The sequence below is a fragment of the Armigeres subalbatus genome, chromosome 3 (assembly GCF_024139115.2).
Source record: "Armigeres subalbatus isolate Guangzhou_Male chromosome 3, GZ_Asu_2, whole genome shotgun sequence".
Lineage (NCBI taxonomy): Eukaryota > Metazoa > Arthropoda > Insecta > Diptera > Culicidae > Armigeres > Armigeres subalbatus.
The window spans coordinates 408,066,429-408,094,221 of record NC_085141.1 but is presented as its reverse complement, the minus strand read 5'-3'; the positions used below and the strand labels follow the sequence as shown (position 1 = coordinate 408,094,221).

Sequence of the window (27,793 nt, the reverse complement as noted above, 5' to 3'; positions counted from 1 at the left end):
GGGTTCACTTCTCTATGTATGCATAATACTACATCAACAGAACCACAGAACCCATCGTCGAAAATAGATTGTCGCTAAACGATGTTGGATCGTATGCCATGCAATGTCCAAGAAGCAATATCCTGCCTGCACCACTAAAGCCTTACCGTGCGATCTCAACAGAACAGCCGAAAGCCAGTCTCACCAATTAGACCTGCTGTCGACTAACCGAAGAGTCGAGACATAAAGAACTCACCTGCACCGATGAGCACGCGGCACAAAACGACCAATTGATACCACTCATATCGCGATCATACTACCGATCGTCAAGTGGTGAATTTCACCTTACTTGCTAACTACCAGACGATGTCTCCAAGTACCATCGAACCAGTGGTCAGTTCCAAATAACTATCGCTACGTACAACACCTAGTAGAGCGCGACAAAGTTAAAACTCGAGTGCGTGTTAATACCATTGTGTAATTTCGAGTGTCGTCAAAAAAAAAGTTAAAGGAACATTGTATACGGATGGAGTGAGTAGGAAGTGCTATTGAGATCGGTGAGCAGTGAAAATACTAGTGATTAGGATATGGCCTAAATTCTCCTTCGATACTCCTAGGCCTATTTGTGCATGCTACCGAATGTGTCGACGCGGGAAAGCGGTGTCCAACAACAATTAGTGCCCTGTGTAGTCGCCCAGCACTATAGTGCGACGAACTTTGTGGACAAGACGGTGGGAGCTGGAGATTGCATCTGGATGGTCGAGGACCTCGCCGAAGGGACACACTTTTACACTTTTACATATTTACAACACTAGAGATAAGTACAACATAGTTTTAAGTCTATTGGGGGGAAAATAAAAATGGGAATTGCATGTAAAATTTCAACATTTCTTTTTTACAACTGGTGATGTCGTGGAGTAGAGTCGTAGAAAGAATTTTGATGCTGAGCCGCGAATCTGTACAGGCTGTTCTGCTGCAGGCCAATATTTTCTCATGCATGTTTGATTAACTGGAATTCATGATTTTGTCTCATGCTGGTGGGTGGTTTTCCCCAAATGACAAGGTATCTAAAAAATTTGTATGGATTGTTACACTTCAGGGAACCCCCCCCCCCTCTCCCTCTAAGCGTTACGTATTTAATGGATGTTCTCTAAATGCAAGGATTTTTGTTGTTGTTACTATGCGTACAGTGTTTGAATCTATACACCGCCACTGATATATATATATCAGCCAGAGGTCAGAGGAATTTCTATATTTACTACAAAGCAGTCGGATTTCAAATCCTAAAACGATAATTTCCTTGGTGGGTCCAGTCTAAAAATATTTTTAAAAAATATAACTGGTTTCATGTTGTGTCAAAAGCGTGACCAAAATCAAACTAAAGATTTATTAGATTGCAAATGTCTGTTTAGTGGTTGCAAATTGTAAGTCGAGTCAAGCAAGAGACACTGAAGACGACCTCACAGTTGAAGTCGAAATATTTCCATTTCGGAACATCAGACGACCATATGCTAAAGACGAAAGTTTTAATTGCAGGGAACAGTATGAGAACTGCCTCTCATACTCTCTCCCAGCAGAAGCTATATTGGCATTACATCCCCCACTGGGTCATTACCGCCTCGCAGCTTAGTGTTCATTCAGCATTTCCACAGTTATTAACTGGGAAGTTTCTAAGCCAAGTTAACGTTTCTGCATTCGTATATCGTGAGGCTAACATGATGATTCTTTTATGTCCAGGGAAGTCGAGACAATTTCCAAACCAAAAATTGCCTAGACTGGCATCTTACCGCTCGGCTGAGAAGTTCGGAATATGCAATAATTACAACACAACATTTTTGTAACCTTTTCCAAAACTACGATTCGGAAAATCTTGAAAAGTTGGCCCCTTTCTGCTCGACATCCTGGCTCCTGGCCCATGAAATCCGAGTTATTTTACCACAACATATTTGAACTAAAACATAATCATCCTTAAAGAGACCGAAATTCTTAGGTAGTGATCAATATATTCCACTAAAATAGCTTGATTATTTTGTTTGTTCGTCAAAACCCTATCTCAAATAACGATAATATAAAATGAGTATACAATAAATTGACCAAAACTTTCACGCTGAAAAGCTTCCCGCATTTTTCTTATAGCTCAATATTGTCCTGCAAAATACAGACAATTTGAAGGCAATGGCGCAAAAGTTTCTCAGAGAATTCATTCAGACTCTCCCTGGTGGAATCTTATGGAATATGTTTGCCTTGTGATAAGAAGTTTACGTCAAGTTTAGGCGACGGGTTATTTAATCTTTTATACAAGATTGAAAAATTCCCAAACGAATTAACAATCATTCATCCAAAAAAGCATTTCTGATAGGGTAGAGAATTATTCTTCGAGTGGGAATCTCTGATAGGGTAAATTATTCTCCTGAGAGGGTATACTTGATCGGATAAAAAAATCATTCCCAGGAATTTCAGATGGGGTAGATTTGACAACCATTCACTCGATAGATATTGATCTTATGAATAACTTGAATTTAGTTTTGGAACATGTAAACAAAGAGTTACGTAGAGTAGGGTAACAATTGTATTTTGAACATCTGAATATATTTTGGATTTTTGGATACATTTTTTTCATTTTATTACATAAATTTGGTTAGGAAATGTGATTATGAACAAGGCGAAACAGACACATGATTCCTATTTATTTAACAAAATATAATTAGAAAAACACGCAAAATAAGGTCAAAAGTCCAAAATATATTCAAATGTCCAAAATACATCATTAACCCTATTGTTCGTGTTTTTTTTTCTAATTTTGACGCAAGAGAGAAAGTTCAGCTTATTGTTGGTGAAACTGGCAACACTGAAACAGTCGAAGAAGTATAAAAATGGAATCTGCTCTCAAAAGTATTTAAACGTGACTATTCCCAACAATTGATGTTCTAGCTAGAGCCTGGTAAGCTATCCATGGTTGCATATCCAAGATCAGCGGTTTACTGAAGCTTAAGGTTAAAACATGAAATTTTTGGAATGCCCCAATTCTCTGTTCTACCAAAAGTACAAAGCTGATAAAATATATAAACGACAGACATAAGTAACCTTTGGAGATACTTTAGGAATAATGCATGAAGATTATGTGTAAATCAATACTTGCGCAGCATTTTTAAAAGAAATAGCGGAACGGTTCGGCACTTCGTCTCATAGCTCCCATTTCCATCCCATCAAAAACAAAGCAATGAAAAGGTATTTGATTTGTTATTTATTTTTGTGATTTTTTCAACAGTGAGCACGCAAACCAAATAAAAATATTGAACTTCCTAAGACCCATAACGATCATTGGTATGGTTTTGTACAATGCCAACCGAGTAGAATGTGTATGGTTGCGCGATTGTGCCGGTTGATGGTCGTCCATCAGATCCCAACCCGATCACATAAGCAAAGTGAGAGAGAGATCGCCCGCCACTCCAGTTCAGTACAATCAAAGTTAATTACATACCTATACTCCGGGTATAAGCCACCTGGGTTACTATGTTTGAAGATTTAGTAGGTAACGCATCTGTCTAGCGTACTGGGGTCGTGAAATCGAACACCACCGAAGGAAGTGGTCACCCACCCTCCAATACATTTTTCGAACTAAGTCTTTCACATGTTGTGGAAGTGCACAAATCGAACCTAAGCCAGGCCTGTCCAACCTTTTCAAGCCACGGGCCAAATTTTTAGATTTTTTATTCACACTTGCTGACGGGCCAGAGAATATTTTGTACATAACTTTTTGAATATTTTTATAAATTGAAACATTAAACTAATCTATTCACACCGTTTACCGGATGTGTGAGAACAAGCCGGTTCAAGTTTGTATGAAAACTATTATGAGAAACTAAACATTTCATTACACTAGATACAGCGACTCCCCTCCAAACGCTGGCGAAAAGTGAACCCACATAGCTGAAAGCAACATTCCAGGGACTTCACTGAACGCACCTTAGGAAAGATCCGTTGAAATAGCATTTTATACTCCGCTCACCCCCATGTCACACTTTTTGTGTGAAGTATCTGCCCCTGGTGCGATAGATATCACAGAAAAAAATCTGGCTATTTTGTTGAATTACACAATTATACAAGCACAATTTCAGCGGAACGAAAACGGCAATTTTGACAGAAAATATATGGGTTCTGTTCCGCTGACATTGTATTTGGGGCTTTATTATCATGCTAAAGATTCGCAACCTCGATTAAAATCGACTACCAACTATTGGAACGTCCATTCAATATGCATTGTCTAAGGAGTTGAAGCTTTTGAATTTCATCCAGTCATATGGTCTTCCGCTCGTCAGCGCACAATCACGGAGTGCCACAATCAGAATAATGTAAAATTCAACCTCGCCATATCAACTGCCATACAAACCTGAAACTACCTGTGCACGGTAAGCCCGTATTCAAACCGACCGAAAAAATGGTTGCGTCTGAGCGTGGCGGAGCAAAATCATTTTTGAACCACCCTGATTATTAGTTTGCTGCTATCGGTACCGGTGTTTACAAAAGTTCCTTTACACAGGTCTTAACAGCCCTCAGGTTTTTCCCGTTAGTTGTTGCCTATATTGGGAATAAAGCTGCCAAATTCTCTGTCATTCAAAAATGACCATGAAGACAACTACCTTTGCCACGTTTGTCACGACGGTATTTTCATCGCTTGCGTTGCGAGAGAGTAGAATATGAAGCTGACGTCTTTTTCACGTTACGTAGCTTTCATATCTTCTGGGAGAACTTTTACTCTTCACCGTGTTCCGAACAAACTATATGCTACAGAAGAAGGCTTAGGACACGATGTCAACAACAACCGAAATGCATTTAACAAGTTCTCCGTCCAGGAAAAAAAACAGCCAAAATCTTACAGTACAGCATTTTCTGACTTCGTATTAGCTCGAGTGAAAAGAGTTTGTACTTTTATAATTCATTGTACCAAAATTTTAAATCAATAAATGAAAATTCGAGTTGAAATCTGAAATTCTATCAACTTTTGTTTCCTACCTTTCCTGCTTGGATTCAAATTTTATTCCTTCAATACAGCAAAACTTTCTGGGCAAATTAAGCAAAACTTTCCGAACAAATTAAGCAAACCGGCTTTCCATTTTTCAATTTGAACATAAACTACTTTGACCAATCTTTATTGAAAACGCGATGTAGCACATCAACCTTTTGTGTCTTGGGCCGCTTATGCAATCGTTTCAAATTATGTAAAATATTATTTTTCGTTTAAAATTCAAATCAATAGTTGTGCAACGCGAGGTTCGATTTTAGACTTACATATTAAATAATGAATAATTAAAAAAAACTTCTGGAGCCAGGTCGAAAAGCTGGCGGGCCAACTATGAGGTTATTTTTCTTACACGCCGCGGGCTACAAAAAATGTAGGTGAGGGCCGCATCCGGCCCGCGGGCCGTACGTTGGGCAGCCCTGAAGGGTATATGGCTCAAACCTTAGCCTAATATGCTGTGTACAACCACTTTTATCGTTGTGAATCTTCATATGTGGAAGCTCTAGCCAAAATTATACCACCAGACAATTGCATACTTTTGGTTATTATGCCAAGTAGTCAAAAACACCAATAATCGTGCACAATCTCTCATTACAGCTATTGAGCGAACTGAACTTTATGTTCGACAACTTTTCCTAATCTTAGCTCTGGTAGTATATGCTTTTTCAGTAGTATATAAAAGATTGGCACATTTTTTACTAGAAATCGTTTGTTAGATAGGTAATTATAATATATTAATTTAATATGAAAGCCATAAAGTCCAAAGTCAAAAAAGTCCATTCTGAAAACTACTTTTATTGGCCCAAAAAACACTCTTACCTGGTCTGGCTGGCTGTTATAGCATAACATTCTGTATTAAATTCTTCAAGATCTTAATGATCGTCTTACTGTTAATAAATGTTTTTGGGTGTTTCTGCATACATTTTTTCATATAAACTTCCAACGAGTTTAGCACCGCCCAAACGTTGACCGATTTGGCTGAAATTTGGTCCAGAGCATCAGGGCACCAAATAGAACCGAATAAGAGGACCCATCAAAAAAAATGAAAAAAGTTTTTCCCATACTAATTTGAGCCACCCTAATCTGCAAAGATATCGAAATAATTGGTGGAATTAAATAGAGAGTACTTAATTCGTCTTAGACGGTCGTTTAAAACCTTCAGCGTCAATAAACCAATGAGTTAAACCAATGAAAAAATTCACAAAAAAATCAAAAAAAAATTAGGGGATATTTAAAAAGCTGAGAAAGTTCAGGTTAACCAAAAAATTAATGAATTCTAACCGCGTAAAAAACTTTTTTATATGGGCAATCGACAAAAAAATGTGGAACGCTTCACGATTTTGCGTGTCATCCTTGCGCAGGGGCCATGCTAATCTTCTCTGTATCGTTCCAATTTTAGTATATGTCTTGCCGAAGCAAAGACAATATATCGGGTCCGTATTCACTCTTATATACCCTCTTGCAAAAGAAACAATTCTAGTGATGGACGACTAGTGATGGACGACTGAAAGAAGGACTTTATTTGCTTGGAACGAAATAATAAAGAGGGTCAGAAAAAAGGGTGTTTATTTCTTACCTACAGGTAAGCGGCACGTTTCAGCTGATCAGGGTAAAACACAAACAGGAAGGAAATAAAAATAGATTTGGTTTGTCTTTCAATTTTTTGATTTGTGTATTCCTTCTATTCACGAGCTGATCAATTTTTGAAGCATAGAGTCCATTCACACTAAACTCTTTCAACGGATTTTAGTGATTTTTACTAAATTCTAAACAGCACAATTTTTGGGTAACTGTCATAGATTTTCTGTGAACCTAATTTATCGAACAGTCCTGCTGTTGAGAATTCTGTATATCAATAAGCAGGAAATCTGGATTATGCTCAGCAAATTTTTGTAAATTTCCAAGTAAATCCCTGAAAAAAATCTAAATTTCTGAAAGTCTAAAAAATGTTTTACGAAAATGACCTGGTCCGATAACACATAAAATCTATAAATAAACGAATGGAACGAAAGGCTTCCTAGGATCGTTCGTAAGTTACGTGACGCTGTAGGGGGAGGAAGGGGGTCAGACAAAGCGTTACGTTAAAACTTCCATACAAAAAATGATACGATGGGTAGAGAGGAAGTCTAAAAGTGGCAAACTTTGCGTTACGTGATTTGTGAACGGCTCCTCTACTAGATGTTATTTAAAAACCTTTAATGATGCCTTCCCCCATTTGAAGTCATCTCTTCCTTAATAAAACATTTTCCGACGTAGGGTGCCCATACAAATTGAACCGTTTAAAAATTCATCACTTCCGATTAAATTTCAACCACCTGAAGTACGACGAACACTTGAACCCAGACATTCAGTCTGGAGCCCTTCACCAAACAACGTAGCGCCTAGTACACAATCAAGGGGGGTTGAATCGAGCCCACCTGTTATCCTCGTCCGTTGTGGTCGTGTCGTGTCGTTCGTGGTGGTCATGGACAGCTTCAGCGATTTTACCGCACAGGAAATGCAGTACCTCTACGATGATGACATTGTCGGGGAATAGCAAAGTAAAAATAATACAGGGAAAATGAGGGAAGCATGGCACGACGGGGCATGGAGAAGGATCCATTTTTAATAATTTTGTAGAACGAACTTGCAGTACATATAGATTAATGGGAGAATGACAATCGTGCTGTATTATCGCGTACTTACTTCTGGTAGACATCCAAAATACGTCGAATGTTTATATTTTTTTCAAAATCCTTGAGTATAAATTGAACATATCAAATTGCACAAATGATGTTATGAAGCATTCGACGTGTGAATATGACAACCATTTTTGCATATGTTAATTGGAATAAAAAAAATTCTAATTTGAATTTACGATAAGTTCAGTAAGTTTCTCCGACGTATTGTGAAATATTTAAATAAGGTTAAAAAAAATCTGTAATAATGATTTTGCTACTGCTTACCAAAATATTAAAACTGATTTATTGTGGCATCATTTTTTAAACCCTTACTCCTTCAAGATTTATTATGCTTTGCAATACCTGAAAATAAAGAGAAGAGAAACATTAATTAAAATAGGCATATGCAGATTTATTATTTTATAACAAATTTCTTTATAACTCGCTTATTTATTAATTAGAATATAGTTTTTGTGCATAATTTGCACCATCCTGTATGTACTGTTTGTACAAAAAAAATGTGGAACGCTTCACGATTTTGCGTGTCATCCTTGCGCAGGGGCCATGCTAATCTTCTCTGTATCGTTCCAATTTTAGTATATGTCTTGCCGAAGCAAAGACATCTTTTGGTCAAGCAAGATCATTTATATACGTACGGTCGATTTGTTTCAAACGATTTACATCAATTCAGTTCACTACTCAAACTTTACAAACAGGTAGCGCCCGGCCAATTATTCTATCAACCATTTAGATACTCTTCCATGTTTTCCAATTAGCAAATATTCAAATTGGAATTATGCCAGGAAGCTGAAGTTTTTCATGTTTCCAGACATCCCTCCGACTTACGTACGCCGCACCGGAGCCGGCAGAGAAGAATGGTCTAAAATGCATCCGTGCAGTAAAATCATTCAACAACTAGTAGAGGAAATGTTCCGATCTCCATCTCACTGTACATATATCCATCTCATCGCTAAACAAAGAAATACGGCACCAAATTCGTCGCTTCAACATGCGTGAAAAATCACAAAATAATAAACAAACCAAATTCCTTACCATTGCTTTGTTTTGATGGGATGGAAATAGGAGCTATGAGATGAAGTGGCGAACCGTTCCCTATTTTGTTAAATTCTCTATCCATTTCTTATTCAAAAGTGTCCTTTCGTATCTACCCAAAGCAAATAAAGTAAAAATTGTATATAAACATCAAAACTATTCATTGCTTGAGTTTATTTTGAGACGGTACATTTGAAGCTATCTTCCCCAAAATAGAGAAACGACGCGACTAAATATGCGTTGTGGTTATGAACAAATCAAATTTGTCTGGAAGTTTCAATTAGAGTCATTACCATATAAACGTTGTTTTCGATTTAGCTAGCCTTTAACTTTTTCTTTTTGACATCACCATAATCCCACACAACATGTAAAACGATAATCGTTCTTCAACGCGTCGCAAATGCTAATGGAAGTAAATTGGGAAATGATTGTTCTTTATTGTCAGCGTAGTCGCGCAATCGTTGACATCATCCTAATTGACTTCTCAAAAAGGCATTAGCCGCAATCATAGTCCACGGACTATGTAGCCATTATAGGATGTGAACAAATCTTCTGATGAACAAATTTTATTATTCGATGTTACCTGTATATGTTATGTCTGAGCATATCAAGAAGCAGGTAATTTTCTTGAGGTAAGCTAAATTCTGTTTGTACTCTTCATTATGTCCATCACTAGAAATGTTTTTCTTGCAGGGGGATATATAAGAGTGAATACGACAGCAATGAAGTGTCTTTGCTTCGGCAAGACATATACTAAAATTGGAACGATACAGAGAAGATTAGCATGGCCCCTGCGCAAGGATGACACGCAAAATCGTGAAGCGTTCCACATTTTTTTATAAGTTTTTATAAATTTATTCTTAAATAATTCTCGCTTAACTTTTCAAAAGGACCTAAGTAACATTTTTTTCATGAATTAATTTGAATAGCGCAATCAATAGCTTTCATGTTGTTCTATTGATTGCGCTATTCAAATTAATTCATGAAAAAAATGTTACTTAGGTCCTTTTGAAAAGTTAAGCGAGAATTTATTTATTAATTCATTTAGTCTTTAAATAATTAGTTCATTTAGTCTTAAATTTAAAGAATCCAGGAATATAAAAAAAATGATGGATGTATGAATCCACAAATTTAAGATTTTTTATGAGTTTCGAAATGTATGCAAATGGATGCAAACAAATGTAAATTGAAGTAAATATGTAGTGGGATCTACTTGCCCAAAGTGCTCTATCGGCATTTCGAATGAGTTTTTCTGATTACATTAAAAAACATCATAGCCGCTTAGAGATTAATCTGGGTTATGTGTTTGTAATTAGTTTTGATTTTGTTCTTAAAAACTCAATAGTTTGATTGAATATTTACGATATATAATTCCATAACAAAATCACATACATATGTACAGTGTACATGTAAGTGTAACAAGCTTTGATACCGTATACCGTGTTCAGATTCGCACTTCATCGCATCGATCACATCGAACCGGTTCGGACAATACAGCGTAAGGTAAATCACCCCTCACATTCTTATCCGAAAGACCTTCCGTTTTCCATCATCGTACGGTCTCATGCCGCGCGCTGATAACGGTTTCATGTAGTAAATATTTAGGTTCGCCGTTACAACTAATACGCGCTGAGCAGAACATCGAACGCAATCAAGGGCACACTTCCGCTGCACAATTTTATTCAAACGTCGTCGTCGTCGTCGCCATCGCAGTGCAGAGAAAGTTCCCGCGCGGTGGCCGAACCGTCTACGTATGGACCGCACCGGCGCGGCATTGGCTTCTCGTTGAGACCGAGCGTAAACAACAGACGCGTGTGTGCAGTGCATGTCGGATGACACCTTCATCTTTCCGCTCTGGAGTTTGTTTGTGTACCGACAGGTGTACCGTTCAGATTTAAATACTGAGTAGCGAATAGTTTTTTTAGATTGTTTTATATTTGAATCAACACTAAAAAACAGACTAACAATTGTCATTTGTCAAGATGGCTATTCCTAAACAACTTATAGCTTGAATCTGAATGGTGGTACTAAACGCATAAAAAATATGGCATTTACACACTTGCAGTTTTCCTGTGCTTACAACCTGTAAACAACATTAACGACCCCGTACCGTGGCGACGACGCATATATTGAGTCCGCATTTTTCTTCGACTTGCATCGCATGTAGGACCTACATTGTAGGCGCTCGTAGCGGACAACCGGATGGGAGCAAGAGAACTGGTTGACCTACTTCCGACCCGGAGCCCAGCCCGGGACGACCATCAGTAACGATTGTATTAATATGCTCGGCTCGATACCTTCCACACATATCGCTGTCGTCACTCACAGCCCAATGGCGTCATCGTCGTCGCGACCCAAACCGCTCCGCAGCCGGTGAGGAACTTGGGAGTGCGGAACGATAGAGGAGAAACTTGGTCATAAAACAGAATTGCACATTGCTGCAGTCAGTAAGTGGGAGAGCTCCTCCGGAAGAGCACTGGAGACGATCTGCCGGTTGCGCTGCTACGCCACGAAAGAAGGAAACACTAAACTCGTGACACTTTCCAGCTGCACGCCCATTTGTTGTTAGTTAAATAAATACACACACCAGAATTGGTGATTGTGTATATGGTACGAGTTTATGTTGTGTACTTCGTACATGATACTTGTGCTGCTGGGAAAATGTGACTGCAGTATCGTCGGGAAGGGAAAGTTACAACTTCCTCACACATCTGCAGTAAATGTTTGAAATGTTTACATCAGTAACAAAGTTTTGGGCACAAATTGTTGAATAGGCAAAATAAATGGATTCGATTTTTGCTAACCGTCTCTTGTCCAGTTGAAATAATAATAATATTTCCAATAGTTTGCGTCAGAATAATTTTTTAATTTGGAATAAAGCATTTCGAAAGTATCGCAAAAAAAAGCCAAACAATCGTGTAGATCAGCGGTTCTCAACTTGGGGTACATGTACCCCTGTGGGTACCTTCGCTGGCCCTAGGGAGTAACTAGGACAAAAATACGTAATGGCGGGCGTATAACAATTCCAATCAAAACTCATTGATAAAGATTTGATAATTCGGGACCAATTTGTGATTTGGGCGTAACTTATTTTGGAAACAAACATTGCCATTTCTCCAAAACTAATTTACTTACCTGATAGAGGAAACCTCATTCTGTCGGATACATATCGGGGATTTTTGTGAATTTTTTATTTCAAAAACTTATATTGTACATAACAGACTAAGCGATCAGTATCTAAATCCCAATTGAATCTTGCCTTCCACAACCAGCACAATGTATGAAGGACTGCGGAAAAAAAGATCAAACGAACAAAATGTCGAAAGAACAAATTTAAAAAATCTTTAATGCAATCTAAGATCTAAAGGTTCGGAATCTTTCGTTGGAGAGACTTAAAGGCCTTTTTATCACTAAAGCCAGGTTGCTTCGTTGCAAGAGGATTAGAAGCATCCTTCTACGCTTCTCGGAAGCCTTCTTCCAAGCAGCTCAAAGGCCTCCTTTCAAGAGGCTCGGAAGCCTCCTTTTAAGAAGCTTGGTAGCCTCCTTTCGAAAAGCTTGGTAGCCTCCTTTCAAGAGGCTCGGAAGCCTCTTTTGAAGATCATTTCAAGAGCCTCGGAAGCCTCATTTCAAGAGGCTCAAAAGCCTCCTTTCAAGAAACTCAAAAGCCTCCTTCCAAGATCCTCGGAAGTCTCCTTTCCAGCGGTTAAGTTGCCTCCTTTCAAGAGGCTCGTAAGCCTTTTTTCAACAGGCTCGGAAGCCTGTTTTCAAGAAGCTCAAAAGCCTTCTTTTCTAGAGGTTCAAAAGCCTCCTTTTCTAGAGGCTCAAAGGCCTCCTTTCAAGAGGCTCGGAAGCCTACTTTCGAGAGGCTAGGAAGCCTCTTTTCAAGAGGCTCAGAAGCCTCCTTCCAAGAAGGTTGGAAGCCTTCTTTCAAGAGGCTTGGAAGCTTGCTTTCAAGAATCTCAAAAGCCTTCTTTTCTAGAGGCTCAAAAGACTCCTTTTCTAGAGGTTCGGAAGCCTCCATTCAAGTGGTCAGGTTGCCTCCTTTCAAGAGGCTCGTAAGCCTCCTTCAAGAGACTCAAAAGTCCATTCAAGAGGCTTAAAAGCATCCTTTCAAGAGGCTCAGAAGCCTCCTTCCAAGAGGCTCGGAAGCCTCCTTCCAAGAAGGTTGGAAGCCTTCTTTCAAGAGGCTTGGAAGCTTGCTTTCAAGAATCTCAAAAGTCTTCTTTTCTAGAGGCTCAAAAGCCTCCTTTCAAGGCTCGGAAGCCACCTTTGAAAATCCTTTCAAGAGGCTCGGAAGCCTTCTTTCGAGAGGCTGGGAAGCCTCTTTTCAAGAGGCTCAGAATCCTCTTTTCAAGAGACTCAAAAGTCCATTCAAGAGGCTTAAAAGCATCCTTTCAAGAGACTCAAAAGCCTCCTTCCAAGAGGCTCGGAAGCCTTCTTTCAAGAGGCTCGGAAGCCTGCTTTCAAGAAGCTCAAAAGCCTTTTTTTCTAGAGGCTCAAATGCCTTTTTTTCTAGTGTTCCGGAAGCCTCCATTCAAGTGGTTAGGTTGCTTCCTTTCAAGAGGCTCGGAAGCCTTCTTCCAAGAAACTCAGAATTCTTCTCTCAAGAGGCTTGGATGCATACTTTCAAGAGGGTCAGAAGCGTCCTTTCAATATGCATAGTGGCTCAAAAACCGCCTTCAAGAGGCTCGGAAGCCTCTCTACAAGGGACCCAGAAGACGTCGAGTCAAGTACGAGACACTGAAGACGACCTTATTGTTGAGGTCGAAATACGTATCTGTCAAGATTAAGTGGTGGAATTAAATGGGAATGTACAAACTCGTCTTATAACAAGTGAAGACATTCCACTAAAAAGCTCAAAATAATTTTCTTAACGCTTCAATTTTTTACGTAGAATCACATCGTTTTGCTCATTCGACGGAAAAAAGGGTTTGTTTTATTTAAATGATTATTCGCCAAAAAATAATTTTAGCTCCAAAAAGCGTATTTTATGTATATGCATGGGTTTAAGCAGAGAAAGGTAATTCAACCATGACGGTGTTAAACTTAATCTAGAATTTAAAAAACAAATAAATAAAGATTAAAAAAAAAATGCCAACCATGAGTTGAATCATGGACGATTCTCCGATCATGAGTCTGGTAACATTTGACTCGCGCTTGGTTTTGAATCGTGAATGATGTTTGAGTTTTTATTTTTTTTCCGGACGTCGTAAAACGCATGCATTATTAAATCATAAATGCGTCAACGTACACGATATTTTGTCTTCAAAATAAAGTGAAGTGGGATCGCTGTGTTTAATGTTTTTAACACAGATTAAGACATTAGGGTTTTTAACCGCAGTTTTCGGGACTAAAAATATAAAATATGAAATATAAAATATAAAAAATAAATTTAAAACCCAGATGAATCCACCTAACAGCGACGATACGTTTCTCATGCATCGTAAATTGTTTTGAAAAAATCACATAAGAAAGGCCATAAAAGCACTTTAGGGCAGCGGTTCTCAACCTATTTCTTGAGAGGTACCTTTTTGAACTTTTGCATTGATTGAGGTACCCCCTCTTGTAAGCAGGCTTCCAAGCAAAGATAAATTCCGAGCCCTTTGAAGGGAGACTACCGAGCTTGAACGAACCTTCTGAATCTCTTGAAAGTAAGCTCCCAGGCCTCTTGAAAGGAGGCTTCCAGGCCTCTTGAAAGAAGGCTTCCAGGCCTCTTGAAAGGAGGCTTCCAGGCCTCTTGAAAGGAGGCTTCCAGGCCTCTTGAAAGGAGGCTTCCAGGCCTCTTGAAAGGAGGCTTCCAGGCCTCTTGAAAGGAGGCTTCCAGGCCTCTTGAAAGGAGGCTTCCAGGCCTCTTGAAAGGAGGCTTCCAGGCCTCTTGAAAGGAGGCTTCCAGGCCTCTTGAAAGGAGGCTTCCAGGCCTCTTGAAAGGAGGCTTCCAGGCTCTCTTGAAAGGAGGCTTCCAGGCCTCTTGAAAGGAGGCTTCCAGGCCTCTTGAAAGGAGGCTTCCAGGCCTCTTGAAAGGAGGCTTCCAGGCCTCTTGAAAGGAGGCTTCCAGGCCTCTTGAAAGGAGGCTTCCAGGCCTCTTGAAAGAAGGCTTCCAGGCCTCTTGAAAGGAGGCTTCCAGGCCTCTTGAAAGGAGGCTTCCAGGCCTCTTGAAAGGAGGCTTCCAGGCCTCTTGAAAGGAGGCTTCCAGGCCTCTTGAAAGGAGGCTTCCAGGCCTCTTGAAAGGAGGCTTCCAGGCCTCTTGAAAGGAGGCTTCCAGGCCTCTTGAAAGGAGGCTTCCAGGCCTCTTGAAAGGAGGCTTCCAGGCCTCTTGAAAGGAGGCTTCCAGGCCTCTTGAAAGGAGGCTTCCAGGCCTCTTGAAAGGAGGCTTCCAGGCCTCTTGAAAGGAGGCTTCCAGGCCTCTTGAAAGGAGGCTTCCAGGCCTCTTGAAAGGAGGCTTTCAGCCCTCTTGAAAGGAGGCTTCCAGGCCTCTTGAAAGGAGGCTTCCAGGCCTCTTGAAAGGAGGCTTCCAGGCCTCTTGAAAGGAGGCTTCCAGGCCTCTTGAAAGGAGGCTTCCAGGCCTCTTGAAAGGAGGCTTCCAGGCCTCTTGAAAGGAGGCTTCCAGGCCTCTTGAAAGGAGGCTTCCAGGCCTCTTGAAAGGAGGCTTCCAGGCCTCTTGAAAGGAGGCTTCCAGGCCTCTTGAAAGGAGGCTTCCAGGCCTCTTGAAAGGAGGCTTCCAGGCCTCTTGAAAGGAGGCTTCCAGGCCTCTTGAAAGGAGGCTTCCAGGCCTCTTGAAAGGAGGCTTCCAGGCCTCTTGAAAGGAGGCTTCCAGGCCTCTTGAAAGGAGGCTTCCAGGCCTCTTGAAAGGAGGCTTCCAGGCCTCTTGAAAGGAGGCTTCCAGGCCTCTTGAAAGGAGGCTTCCAGGCCTCTTGAAAGTAGGCTTCCAGGCCTCTTGAAAGGAGGCTTCCAGGCCTCTTGAAAGGAGGCTTCCAGGCCTCTTGAAAGGAGGCTTCCAGGCCTCTTGAAAGGAGGCTTCCAGGCCTCTTGAAAGGAGGCTTCCAGGCCTCTTGAAAGGAGGCTTCCAGGCCTCTTGAAAGGAGGCTTCCAGGCCTCTTGAAAGGAGGCTTCCAGGCCTCTTGAAAGGAGGCTTCCAGGCCTCTTGAAAGGAGGCTTCCAGGCCTCTTGAAAGGAGGCTTCCAGGCCTCTTGAAAGGAGGCTTCCAGGCCTCTTGAAAGGAGGCTTCCAGGCCTCTTGAAAGGAGGCTTCCAGGCCTCTTGAAAGGAGGCTTCCAGGCCTCTTGAAAGGAGGCTTCCAGGCCTTTTGAAAAGAAGTTTCCAAGCTTCCGAACCTTTTAATAATGACGTTGCACTCCTCCTTTTAATGATGACGTTGCACGGCTCTCTGATATGCAGAGTAAGCTCAACGACCTTGCCGAGCGCTCTTCCTCGACAGGTTTAGTCATCAACGTCAACAAAACCAAATCGTTGGATGTAAACATGGTGACTCCTTCCAGTTTCGCAGTAGCCGGGCAACCAGTGGAGAATGTTGCAAGCTTCCAATATCTTGGTAGTCAAATGGCGTCAGACCCGCCAAATGGCGTCAGATCGACATAGGCGCACGGATCAAGAAAGCAAGGGCTGCCTTTGCGAGTTTAAGAAATATCTGGAAAAACAGGCAGATAAGTGAACGCACCAAAATACGAATTTTCAACTCCAACGTGAAATCTGTGCTGTTATACGCTAGCGAAACATGGTGTTGGAGAACACTCAACGGCTGCAGGTGTTCATGAACAGATGCCTGCGGTATATAATACGGGCCTGGTGGCTTCACAACTGGATCTCATACAACGAGCTCCATCGTCGTTGTCATCAGAGGCCGATAGCAACAGAAATTCTCTACGTAGGGGCCTTACCTTTTAAAAAAAGGCATCTGAATAACTTGAAAGGAGTCCTCCGAGCCTCTTCTAAGGAGACCTTCGAGCTGCTTGGAAGAAATCTGTGCTGGTTGTGGAGGGCAGGATTCTATTGGATTTACTAATCGCCATGCATATTATGTACAAAACAAAATTTTTAAATAAAAAAAATACACAATCATCAAAACTATATCAATAAATTTTGATTGGAATTGTAATTCAGACATACAGACATCACTCGGTTCGTCGAGCGGAGTCGATCAGTATATAATACTATGGGTCCATAGAATATAAAAAATAAAAAATTAAATATATATAAAAGCATCTATAAATTAAATATGAAATGATAAAAAAGATAGTTGTGCGTTGCTTCCGTTTTGAGTGGTTTGCCCTTGAAAACGGGAACTAAAAACATACTTATGATCTAATTAGAACTTGAGAAAAACTGACAGTACACTGGAAGACGAATACATGGAAAGACTGCTGAGCTGTATGTAGATCTGATTACTCTTACCCCTCTATTAGCATCTTAAGCTGAATATAAAATTCCTTATAGTTTGTAGGAAATATGATTTTGACTGCAAAGCCAGTGTGTCATCTTTCATGACTGTCGCAACAGCGCCAGTTTTATTGTCTAAGCACTTTAATCCAGATAGAATTCGAGTCAATGATCAATTGTCAAATTAATTACAAACTAGAGTTTGATAATTTTGATTATATATATTGCAACCATTTCAACATGACTCGACTTATTTGAAAAGCATCACCCCAAAGATTTATGACTAATTCAGTTAAAACAAAATTGGTTCTAATGAATATTTTCGCTGGTAGGAGTCAAACTTCTGAAACAATCACCGGGAAAGTTATTGACGATTATAATTGCATAAAAAGGCATAGCATGAGGCAATGCAAACTAATTGTAAGAATAATACTCATAGACACCATTTGTCCCTATGAATGCACTTCTCTGAGTGATCATTGTTATTAATTCTCACAATTAGACCAGACGAATGTTTACGCCTTTCAATCTCAAATGTGATGATCTCACATAAACAAAACTATATCCAGGGCGAAACGTAAACACCACATTTCGGAGTGTAACGTTTCCCAATAATAACACTTCGAAGACACCATTGGTCGATGAATAGTCCCTTTGCACTCGCTTTGAATCAAACCGCTTGCGCGTAGGTGCCGGACCATTTACCTAAATTACTTCTCAAAACGCCTTGACTTCCAATTTGAAAGATGGAACTACCGCGCCCCGAATCACACCGAAACCGACACACTACTTTCTTATGAATAATACCGCCCTGTTAGACTGTGTCAAAGTTGTTAGTGTTTTGAATAGCTGAAAGGTGGCGTCATCTTGCGGGGACCAATATCGGTTGGACCAGAATTATGAATGTGTTGATATTTTCGTATTCGTCGGCCGTATTTGTGACCTTTTTGACTTTACTGTTTATCTGCTTTACTGCCATCTACTACACTTGCTTGGGTCGTTATGGTGCTCAATTGCTGACGGTCGTTTCGAATTCTCCGGAGGTATCATTTCGGAACGGAGGACTATTAAATGTGATCATCGCCATATGCAAGCCCATCGCAAACCTCGTATTGTGTCACTGCCAAAGTGTCATCATTCCCTCTTTCGTCCATCATCAAACCAATCAATTTCAATTTCCAGTAGAGAGCAGGTTTAATTGAATTTCACCGATCGCTATCGTGATTTGAATTGAGGGCGGAGCGTAGAGGTGACCTACGTGTGTGACGATAAGCTCATTGGGCACTTTACGAGTCAATCAAATGACGTTCAAGAGCATAATTGAGCCTCGGTTCCTCACTCATTGCACTTAAACCGTTAACGAGTGTGGGTTATTCGCATGAAATCGAATGTCACCACGTTCGACCTCCGGTGGTGCGTATCGATGCGGTGAGCCATCGCAACCACTGCGAATCCATTCTACATAGAGTGCCGGTCGGGTTCCATTCTTTTGGTAAATTTGCAAAATGCTCTCCATCAGGCAAACCCATTATGTTGACCACTCTTGGCGGGGAAGGGGAGAGTAGAGTCAAGAGTGACGTGGTAAACCAAAGCGACTCGACGACGATGACATGAATGCAATAATGTGAATCAACTGCAAACGCAAAGTGCCTCTGTGCGCTGGCGGACAACAATCGAAGCCCATTCGAGCGGGAAGTGGCACGTGTGAAAGGGTTTTGTTATAATGCCGAACAGAGAACAGAGCGCACCAGGATTGGATTTTATTGAATCTACTTTTGATTTATGTAGAGCACTCGACTGAGGTTTTAGCGCACTGGTAATTGGATTTCAAGTTATTCGAATGAACTGGCTGGTTAAAACTACCGTGCAGCATCGAAGCGATGTATTTTATAAATGGCTTATGGGCTTTATCAATTACTGACTTCAAATTGAAGTTACAAGTGATAGTTTATTTGAATGATCCTGAGAGCACGTTAACAGTGTTTTGTGGTACTAGTTTCAGAACGATGTTTTTTCGTCTATCTAACGAGGCTTGCCGAGTAGGAAGCACGGGGTCAGCTTTGAGCATCTCAAATGCGATCGACCCCGGAAGCTTTGTTTTATATCATGCTTTGGATGGATGCTTCAATCTTCTGCAATGATGGAGCTTCGGAGTTGCAGCGTACCCTTGGGGTTCATGCCGAGATGTTGATGGTTCGTCGGGCGTTGTTACATGAAGAAGTTGTTCGAAGTGCTTGAACCAACGTTTCAGCTGATCAGTAGGGTCGGTGAGTAACTGATCTGTCGCGTCTTTCACCGGCATCCTCGAATTTATTCTTGTTCCACATAGGCGTAGTGAGATATCTTAGAGGAGGCGAAAATCGCCAGTTGTTGCAGCTTTCTCCCCTACGTCTGCCAGGGAGTCCACCCACGCTAGCTTGGCCCGTCTGCACCAGCGTTTAACTTCCTTCTCTAGAGCCGAATACCGTTGACGGAACTCGTACTTGCTCTGCTCTGGTTCTTGTCCGCTCTTTAGCGGTATTTGCTTCTCTACGCTCATCGATTTTCCGCCAGGTTGCATCCGTAATCCGCTCCTTCCGATGGGTGCGCAGCTCACTCAGGTTGTTCTCGCTTGTTTCGAAAAGGCATTCTTGAAGGCCGTCCACTGCTCTTCTACGCTACCACCTTCCGGAACATCCGCTGTCCGAGTTCCAAGTTCTTCAAAGAACGATCTTTTCACAGCTGGAGCTTCTAGTCGGCGTGTGTTGAATCGCCGTTCGAGTCCCTCCTCCCGCCGCTGAATCCGAGCGATGCGAAATCGGATCTCGCCATTTAGAAGCTGATGGTCAGACGCGAATCAGCGCGGTGTTCATTCCGGACATCAAGAAGGCTCTCCGTCTCCATTTTCGGCTAATGCAGATTCGGTCGATTTGATTTTTAGTTTGTCCATCACCAGAGACCCACGTGACTTTGTGCACTGTTCGATGTGGAAAGAGCGACCCTCCAATCACCATGTCGTTATTGCCACAGAATTCTGCAGCTCGCCGTTTTCACTTATTTCTCCAAGACTATGACGCCCCATGACACGCTCATAGTCCGTGTTGTCGGAGCCAATCTTCGCATTGAAGTCGCCCATGTAGATCTTGATGTCACGCTTTATTCACGATGGCATTCAGTTCACTGTAGAAATTCTTCTTGTCCTGTAACATCGGTCGGCGCATAACATTGGATTATCGTGAGATTCCTTACCCGTATTCTGAATCTGGCAATGATTATTTTCTTATTACCGTGAAGTACCCTAACTTCGCGCACTTAAGATCTGACGAAGTTAAAACGTTCATTGAAAAACATGTAGTGGCCATTTGGGAACATTTGCTACTGTATCACGTAGTAGGATTCTAGGTTCTCAAAAAAATGTTACTTGCAAACTTTGCTGCTATTTAAAAAAAGAAAGCGGTATGAATTTGAGACCGTTGTATGCTCCTTATTTCGCGCATGAAAATAGGATAGTTCCTAATTTTGCGCAAAAGTGTTCCTAACTTCGCTCATGTTTGGAATGGAATATCATTATTTCGTTATTGGTTTGATGAAATATAATCAATTGACCAATAGAAGCATGCATCCATTGTTCAAAATATACAGATAACGGTATCAGACAGCCGTCAGTGACCCATTCTTGAGTCAAAATGGTATGCCCCTATATTTCAACCCTCTGGAGCTTTGCTTAGATTTTACTTCATGAATTTTAGTGGACACAAGTCATAATTCCTAATTTATCGTTTTCTTCTGAAATATAAATCGTATTTTAGGAAATAAGGCATTGTATCAGCAATGTTTATTAAGCAATGTTCATTAAAAAAATTGAAAATTAGATAAAAAGATAAAAAGATAATGGGAATGAATTATATTGCTTTTGTTTCATTAGAATGTTGCAAATGAAACCACGCAACAACAATAAACGAAATTAGGCACCCTAATTACTCTCATATGCCTTATTTTGCGCACAATTCCACACTTTTCAATAGTAATGACGAATAAACATATCCAACAGAGCATAATGGATACAAATATTTCCAAAAAGTAGCCAGTTTTGTACAGTAAAATCATTTGTTTACTTGGGTCATGTTCTTCGTTTCTGTGCTAAGCACTAGCAAATATGGCGGTCGATGGGAGGACCGAATTGAAATAATTTTATTTGGTGAACTAAACCAAGTTTGTTTTTCAAGTTCTTTCGTGAAAAACATTCAACAACAATGATATTTTGTAATCCTCCTGATTTTTCAATTTTGACTGGTACCTAAAAATTGAAAAAAATAAATGATTTTATAATGCGCGAAGTTAGGGCGCGCGCGAAATTAGGGCACATCACGGTATTTAGTTCCCACTTGATGAGCGCCGCCTGTGTATGGGCGCAAAGCAGAAAACTAACTCCTCAATGCCAAGGAGCGTTGTTCCTTCGAATACCGGAATATAACAATGCCTGTCCCGAGGGTAGTTTGTGTTCCCCAAAGTTTGGCCAACGGACTTCACTCAGTTCCAGGCTTCATGCGCCGTGCCTCGCTGGCGAGTTGTGCCAGCTTACCTTGCTGAGCTAACGTTAAAACATTCCATGTTCCAATTCGTGTCCATTGTTTCATGCCAAAAATCGTTGCCGTTATATCAGTTCAGTTGTTGCAAAACCCCAGAAATCAATTAAAATATGCCTTGTTTGGGATGCAGCCGCAAAGGTGAAAGGCGTTTGTTCAATGAACACGTGGATGACGGAAGTGGAAGTTTTTGAGAGATAGCCACCAGAATGGTGGTTTCGAGATTCGGGAGTTCCTATCCAATATAAAAGATGTCCAACAAATGCTTTGTGTTCCGAATGAAATGTCTAATAACATGAATTTGGATTGAGATTGGTCAACAGTAGTAGAAATGTTCTGAGTACTGGTTCGAGAAGTGTTCATAATACAGTACCTTCTAGTTCTTATTATGAATTGGAAACAGTTTGCTTTTTCTACGAAACGTCAGATCCGTTTGCATAGTTTGAGGAACCTACTAGTTATTTTCGCTGCAAATTCAAACTCTAGTTGAAATACGCTTCTTATTTCAACCCATTAGACATGTAAAAATCTGGTAGTAAAAAATGTAGCTGGAAAGTCACATGACAGGACGACTTGGTTTGCATTGGACTATCCATAAAGATATTTAAACTGTTCGTTGGCTAGACAAACATTTCTAATCATTTATTTATTTATGCCGATACAAATATTTAAAAAAATATATATGTCTCTCCCCCCACGGGGTTCTTTTTTTTTTAATTTGAAGGAGTAACAATAAAATTTCCGGAAAATTCTGAAGATTTGTAAAAAAAAAATTATTTGAAGGAGCAACAATAAAATTTACGGAATAATCTGAAGATTTGCTTTCACGAATCCGAGGAGGAGTTTTTTGATTTTTTCCCTATTTTCTCCAACTTGCACAGTCAATTGCTTTAGCTTTTTTTACTGTTTTTGCACTTTAGTCTCACTATTGCTATATTCAGAAGAATTTAATTTCAATTCCTGAACTGTACTGCCATGTGTCTCCTTGTGAGCAAAGGCGTAAGATTGATTCTTCCGGAAGTTCCTCCATCGGGAAGTACCTCCAGGAATTCCTCCGGAGTTTCCTCCAGGAATTCCACCCCGGAATTTTTCCACTAGTCATACATTCTTCTGGAAGTTCCTTCAAGAGTTCCTCCTTATCCTCAAGGAATTCTTCGGAAGTTTCTTCACGAATTCCTTAGAAAGTTTTTACAGGTTTTCTTCCCGACGTCCCTCCAGGAATTCATCCGAAAGTTCGTACAAGAATTTAACCGGAAGTTCCTCCATGAATTCTTCTAGTATTCTCTTCAAGAACTCCTCAAGAAGTTCCTCCAGAAGTTCATCTCAGTATTTTTCCAGAAGTTAAATTAAACATTTATCTAGAGGTTCTTCTAGAGATTCCTTAAAAGGTCCATCCAGGAATTCATCTTAAAATTTCACCAATTCATCTAGAATCGAAGTTACATAAACTCGAGGAAATCTCACGTGCACTCCTCAAGAACCTCTTCCATACATTAATTCCTCCAGGTGTTTCTCCCATATTTCGTCATAGAACTCTCCCTGAATATCGATCAGAAATTCCTTAGGAGTTCCTACAGAAATTCTCATGGAAATGCCTAAAGTAATTTCTCTGAAAATTTATTTGGTTATTTCTTCAGATTTCTTCTTCAAGACCTAAAATTTCTCTCGAGCAATTATATAATTTACCCAGAAATTTCTCCATAATTTCTTCGGGAAATTCCTTTGAAAGTTGCACCTGAAATTCCTCAAGGTATTATCTATATTATAATTCTTTCAAGAACTGCTCTGGAAAATTCCTCTTTCAGAAGAATTTACAATTCCGGAGGATTTCTTTTACAACTTTTTTAGGTCTTCTGAATCGTAGTTTTATAAAAACACACACACTCAGTTTTTATTTCTGCAGCTCGGCAAAAATCCGCACAGCTGTGCGCCAGCAAAAATTAAAACTAATATTTCAGCAAAAATGACGTTTGTTAACTGATTTTCGGCAAAATATTTGCTGATTTTCAGCTAATTTTACAGAAATCTCGGCAAAAAACATGTTTGGTGGGGCACGGCTGTGCGAATCTCGGTAAAAGTTTAACTTTTTGCTGAGATCACGGTAAAAAAAAAATAAGTGTGCATGAATATTAATGCCTGGCACTATTTCCTTCTAAGTTCCAAAAACTTTGAAACCAAACCCACAACCAACAGTAGACACTGGATCACAATAACGTTTGCGTTGTGCGTTTATTTAAAAACAATAATGGTTTTAAAAATGCATGGTCTATTGCTCATCAGATATTTTTAAATAAAGTGAGAAAATTATTAAAGAAATTAGTATTCAAAAAGAATATAAAACGGCTATAACAATTATTATAACATTCTTCCATGAGTTTTAGAAAACTAGAACCATACATCTGAATTTCTGAACAAATTCTCTTTGAAATAATATTTAAGGTTCCCCAAACACACGCGATACGATCCTATCGCTTGGCGACAGCGGTTCTGTCGCCGTTGGTATAGAAGCGTAAAAAGAACATTGCCTGCAGCGACCCAACGATAGAATCGTGGCGACTAGTTGTCGCCGTCGCAGCGATAATATCGCTTAGGTCTGGAGAAGCCTTTATAATAAAATAGGCAGAAAAAAAAACAATATGCAAGCTTTCTCAAGGAATTCCTTCAACAATTGCTCCAGGCTCTGCAACTTCCTCCGGGAGTTCCTACGGGAATTCTTTCAGAAGTTCCACCGGCAGTTCCTCCAAGAATTCCTCCAGGATTTTTTCCGAGAATTATTCCGGAGGAAATGAGCTTTTTAGGTCATCTCCAATTATAGCGATTGCTAGAACATAAGAAATAAAGAGTGAGATACAAAGTAGGAGAATGGATCGGACCTGGGAATGAACCCACGACCTCCTGCGTATGAGACAGAAGTAGTAGCCATATGACTACCAAGCCCGTTTTAGGCTTCTTCAGGAATTTATATAGAAATTCCACCAAACATTCCTCCGGAAATTTCTCTGGGAGCTCCTCAGGGAATTCTCCGAGAGGTCCTCTGATGATGATAAAAAAAAAGATTTCTGCTAGACGAGCTTTGTCTATAAGATGAATTCTCCAAGATTTTTTTCCGAGAATTCTTCTGGTAGTTTCACTGGCAAAATTCTCCCGGGAGTTTCTCCAGAAATTCTTCCGGAAGTTCCTTCGAGAATTCTTCCGAGAGTTCCTCCAGGAATTCCATCGGCAATTCATCTGACAGATTCTCCGGGAATTCCTTCGAGAGTTCCACCAGTAACTCTTCCAGGAAATCATTCAGGCTTTTCTCAGGAAATCATTTGGGCTTTTCTTAGAAATTTAGCTGGAAATTTCTCTCGAAGTTCTTCCGATAGTTTCTCTGGGAGTTCCTTCCTAGAAGTTCCTTCTGAAATTCCCCCAGGAGTTCTGCCGGTGGAACTTCTGGAGGAATTTCTTGAAGAACTACAGGAAGAATTCCCGGAGGAAATCCTGGAGGAATTCCTGAAGGAATTTTTGTAAGAACTCCTGGAATGAACTTCCGTAAGAAATCCAGGAGGAAGTCCTGGAAGAATTCTTAAGGGACCTCCCAAAGAAATTTTCCGAGGAACTTCTGGAGGAATTTGTAGATAAATTCCTAAAGAAATCCTAAACTAATTCCTTAAAGAAAACCTGAATGAATTCCCAGAGGAACTACTGGTGGAACTCCCGAAGGTATTTTCAGAGGAACATCCGGTGGAATACCCGGAGTTGAATATCTAGAGGAACTTCCGAAATCCCATTTCCCGTGAAATTCCTGCCAAATATCCTCCAGGAATTTCCTGTGAAAAATCCTGGAGGATTTCAGGAGAAACTCTTGGAAAAACTTTTGAAGGAGCTCCCGCAGGAACTCTCACAAGCACTTCCGGAGGAATTCCCACAAGGAAGTCCTGAAATAATTCTTGGAGAAGTTCCTAAAGGAATTTCCGGAGAAATATCTGAAGAATGCCCGGAAAAATACCAGGAGGACTTAATGCAGAAATTCCCAGATGAAACCCTGAAAGTATTCCCAGATGGATTGCTGAAGAAATTACCGGAGGAAACCCCGGGGGTTTGTTCTGAAGAAATTCCTGGAAGAACTCTTGGAAGATATCCTGGAGGAAATCTAAAAAAAAAATTCTAATGAAAAATTCTAATAAATTTCGAGTGAAGTGCGTAAAGAATCCTAGGACAATTCCGCGGAAAAAATCCTGAAGAAATTCCTGAAAGAATTCCTGGAGAAGTACATGAAGGAATTCCTGGAAAAATACCTGTCAGAATTTCCGGGGCAATATTTGGACGAACTCCAGGAAAAAATCCTAAAGAAATTTCTAGAGGAATTCTTGAAGGGTATTCTGAAGTATGTGCGAAAAGGATTCCAGAATGAAATCCTAGAAGGTTTCACTATTGAATTTATGGAGGTATTCCCGGAAAATTTCCTCGAAGTTATCCCGGAGGAATTAAAAGAAGAGTGTCTGGAGGAATGCCCGGAGAAGTTCCTGGAAGAATTTCCGAAAGAATTTCTTATAGATTTACAAGTGAAATTATGGAGCAAAATCAGAGGATTTCCGTCATAAATTTCTGAAGAAACTTCTGGAGGAATTTTGGGAAGAAATTCCGTATGTATTCTTGAAGGAACTCTCGAATACATTCCTGAAGGAAATACCGGAGATTTTTCTGGAAGAATAGCCGAAGAAATGTCTAGAAGTAAAACTTGGAGAGCAGAGAAGAAAAGTTATCTACAAGAAATTTCCTCATGAATTTCCTAAACAAAAATGTAGTGAGGGGTTTCTAGATAAGAAGGAATTACAATTACATGAGTAGAATTTTCGAACGATTTTCGGAGGAATTTTGTGGAAAACTTTTCGGAGGAATTTAGAAGGGGAGCTTCTAGAAGAATTGCAAGGAGTATTCTTGAGCCCGAATTTTTTGAGTTGTTTTGAACTTTCATATATTATGGATCCTGGAATCTGTTTGGGAATCTTTTGAAATTCAATCACCTATTTCTGAATATGATTGGATCGTAAAGTGCACCACATGTTTAAGGGAATTCATTTCAGTACCCGTTCAATCTTTCCACCATTTATGGGGGTTGGTCGACGGTGTATGGAGGGACTGGACTTTAACGAAGGTGATATTTCGTCGTCTCATTGTCTCAACAGCGTGTGTATTTTTTTTATTAGGATTTTAACTTTGAAGTTATTCATCCTCTCGTTATTAGCGTGTGTATGGTGGTTCGCCAAATGTTCTACTTCCTATATAATACTGAATCGTGCTTCAGAATGCAACGGATTAAATGATCTAAGAGGAAAATATTTCACTTTAAATACCCAGTCAACGATAATAACATGTTTTCAGTCATTTTAATTGTCGAGCTCGTTGTGTGTGCTATTATACTTGGGCTCAAGTTTCCTCAAATTTTATATTAGTTTCGTATTTACGTCCACAGTTCTGATTTTTCATCCAATTTACTCGCAACATTTGCATTAGACGCCTATATATTACCTATTGAAAATTAGCCACATCGGAATATAGTTATGGCCAAAATACTATTTTGCATAATGCACGAGAAAGGCACCATTACCACTAGGTGGAATAATCTGAAGTTTTGTTTAAGAATTCCTTTTAAAGTGTGTCAAAAATAGGAAGTGTGTAGAGTGACAGGAATTAAATTCTGCAACGAATTTAAACAGAATACCCCCAGAAATCCCTGTCCTATGCTCAAGAAACTTCCCCATAAAATATTCAAGGAATGCTTACTAAAAATCCACCAGGAATGTCCAGAAATGTCTAGGGGAATCGCTCTAGGACTCTTTTCGGATGTTGCACTAGGAATTCTGTGAAAATCCTCCAGGAAATTCTACCTTTCTCAGGAACTCCTTCGAAAACCTCTTGAAATTCCCTAAAAAAATCCGGCGCTCATCTAGGCATTCTTCCAAAAATTCTCTCAGGAATTCAAACAAAATTCTCTTCAGAAATTGCTCCAAAAATTACTAATGGAATTTCTCCGGAGATTCCCGAGAAATTTCTCCCAGAAAATCATTCAGAAGTTTCACGGGAAATTCCCCAAGAAATTCTCCGGTAGTTCTCCCTGGAATTCCTCCGTTAGTTCACTCA

The 27,793-nt window shown here is 40.1% G+C and overlaps 1 protein-coding gene and 3 non-coding genes across 18 annotated transcripts in view; 1 reads left to right on the top strand and 3 right to left on the bottom strand.

The window, feature by feature from the left end:
* The window catches only part of LOC134227094 (protein 4.1 homolog), a 145,625-nt gene that overhangs the window by 92,135 nt on the left and 25,697 nt on the right, over positions 1-27,793 (bottom strand). The gene's annotated exons all lie outside the window — the stretch shown is intronic.
* LOC134228221 (U6 spliceosomal RNA) lies at positions 6,316-6,422 on the bottom strand. The gene has a single exon (XR_009983884.1). It is a non-coding gene; the product is annotated as a U6 spliceosomal RNA (small nuclear RNA).
* On the bottom strand, positions 8,174-8,280 carry LOC134228220 (U6 spliceosomal RNA). Its single transcript, XR_009983883.1, has one exon. It is a non-coding gene; the product is annotated as a U6 spliceosomal RNA (small nuclear RNA).
* Positions 9,442-9,548, top strand: LOC134228219 (U6 spliceosomal RNA). Its single transcript, XR_009983882.1, has one exon. It is a non-coding gene; the product is annotated as a U6 spliceosomal RNA (small nuclear RNA).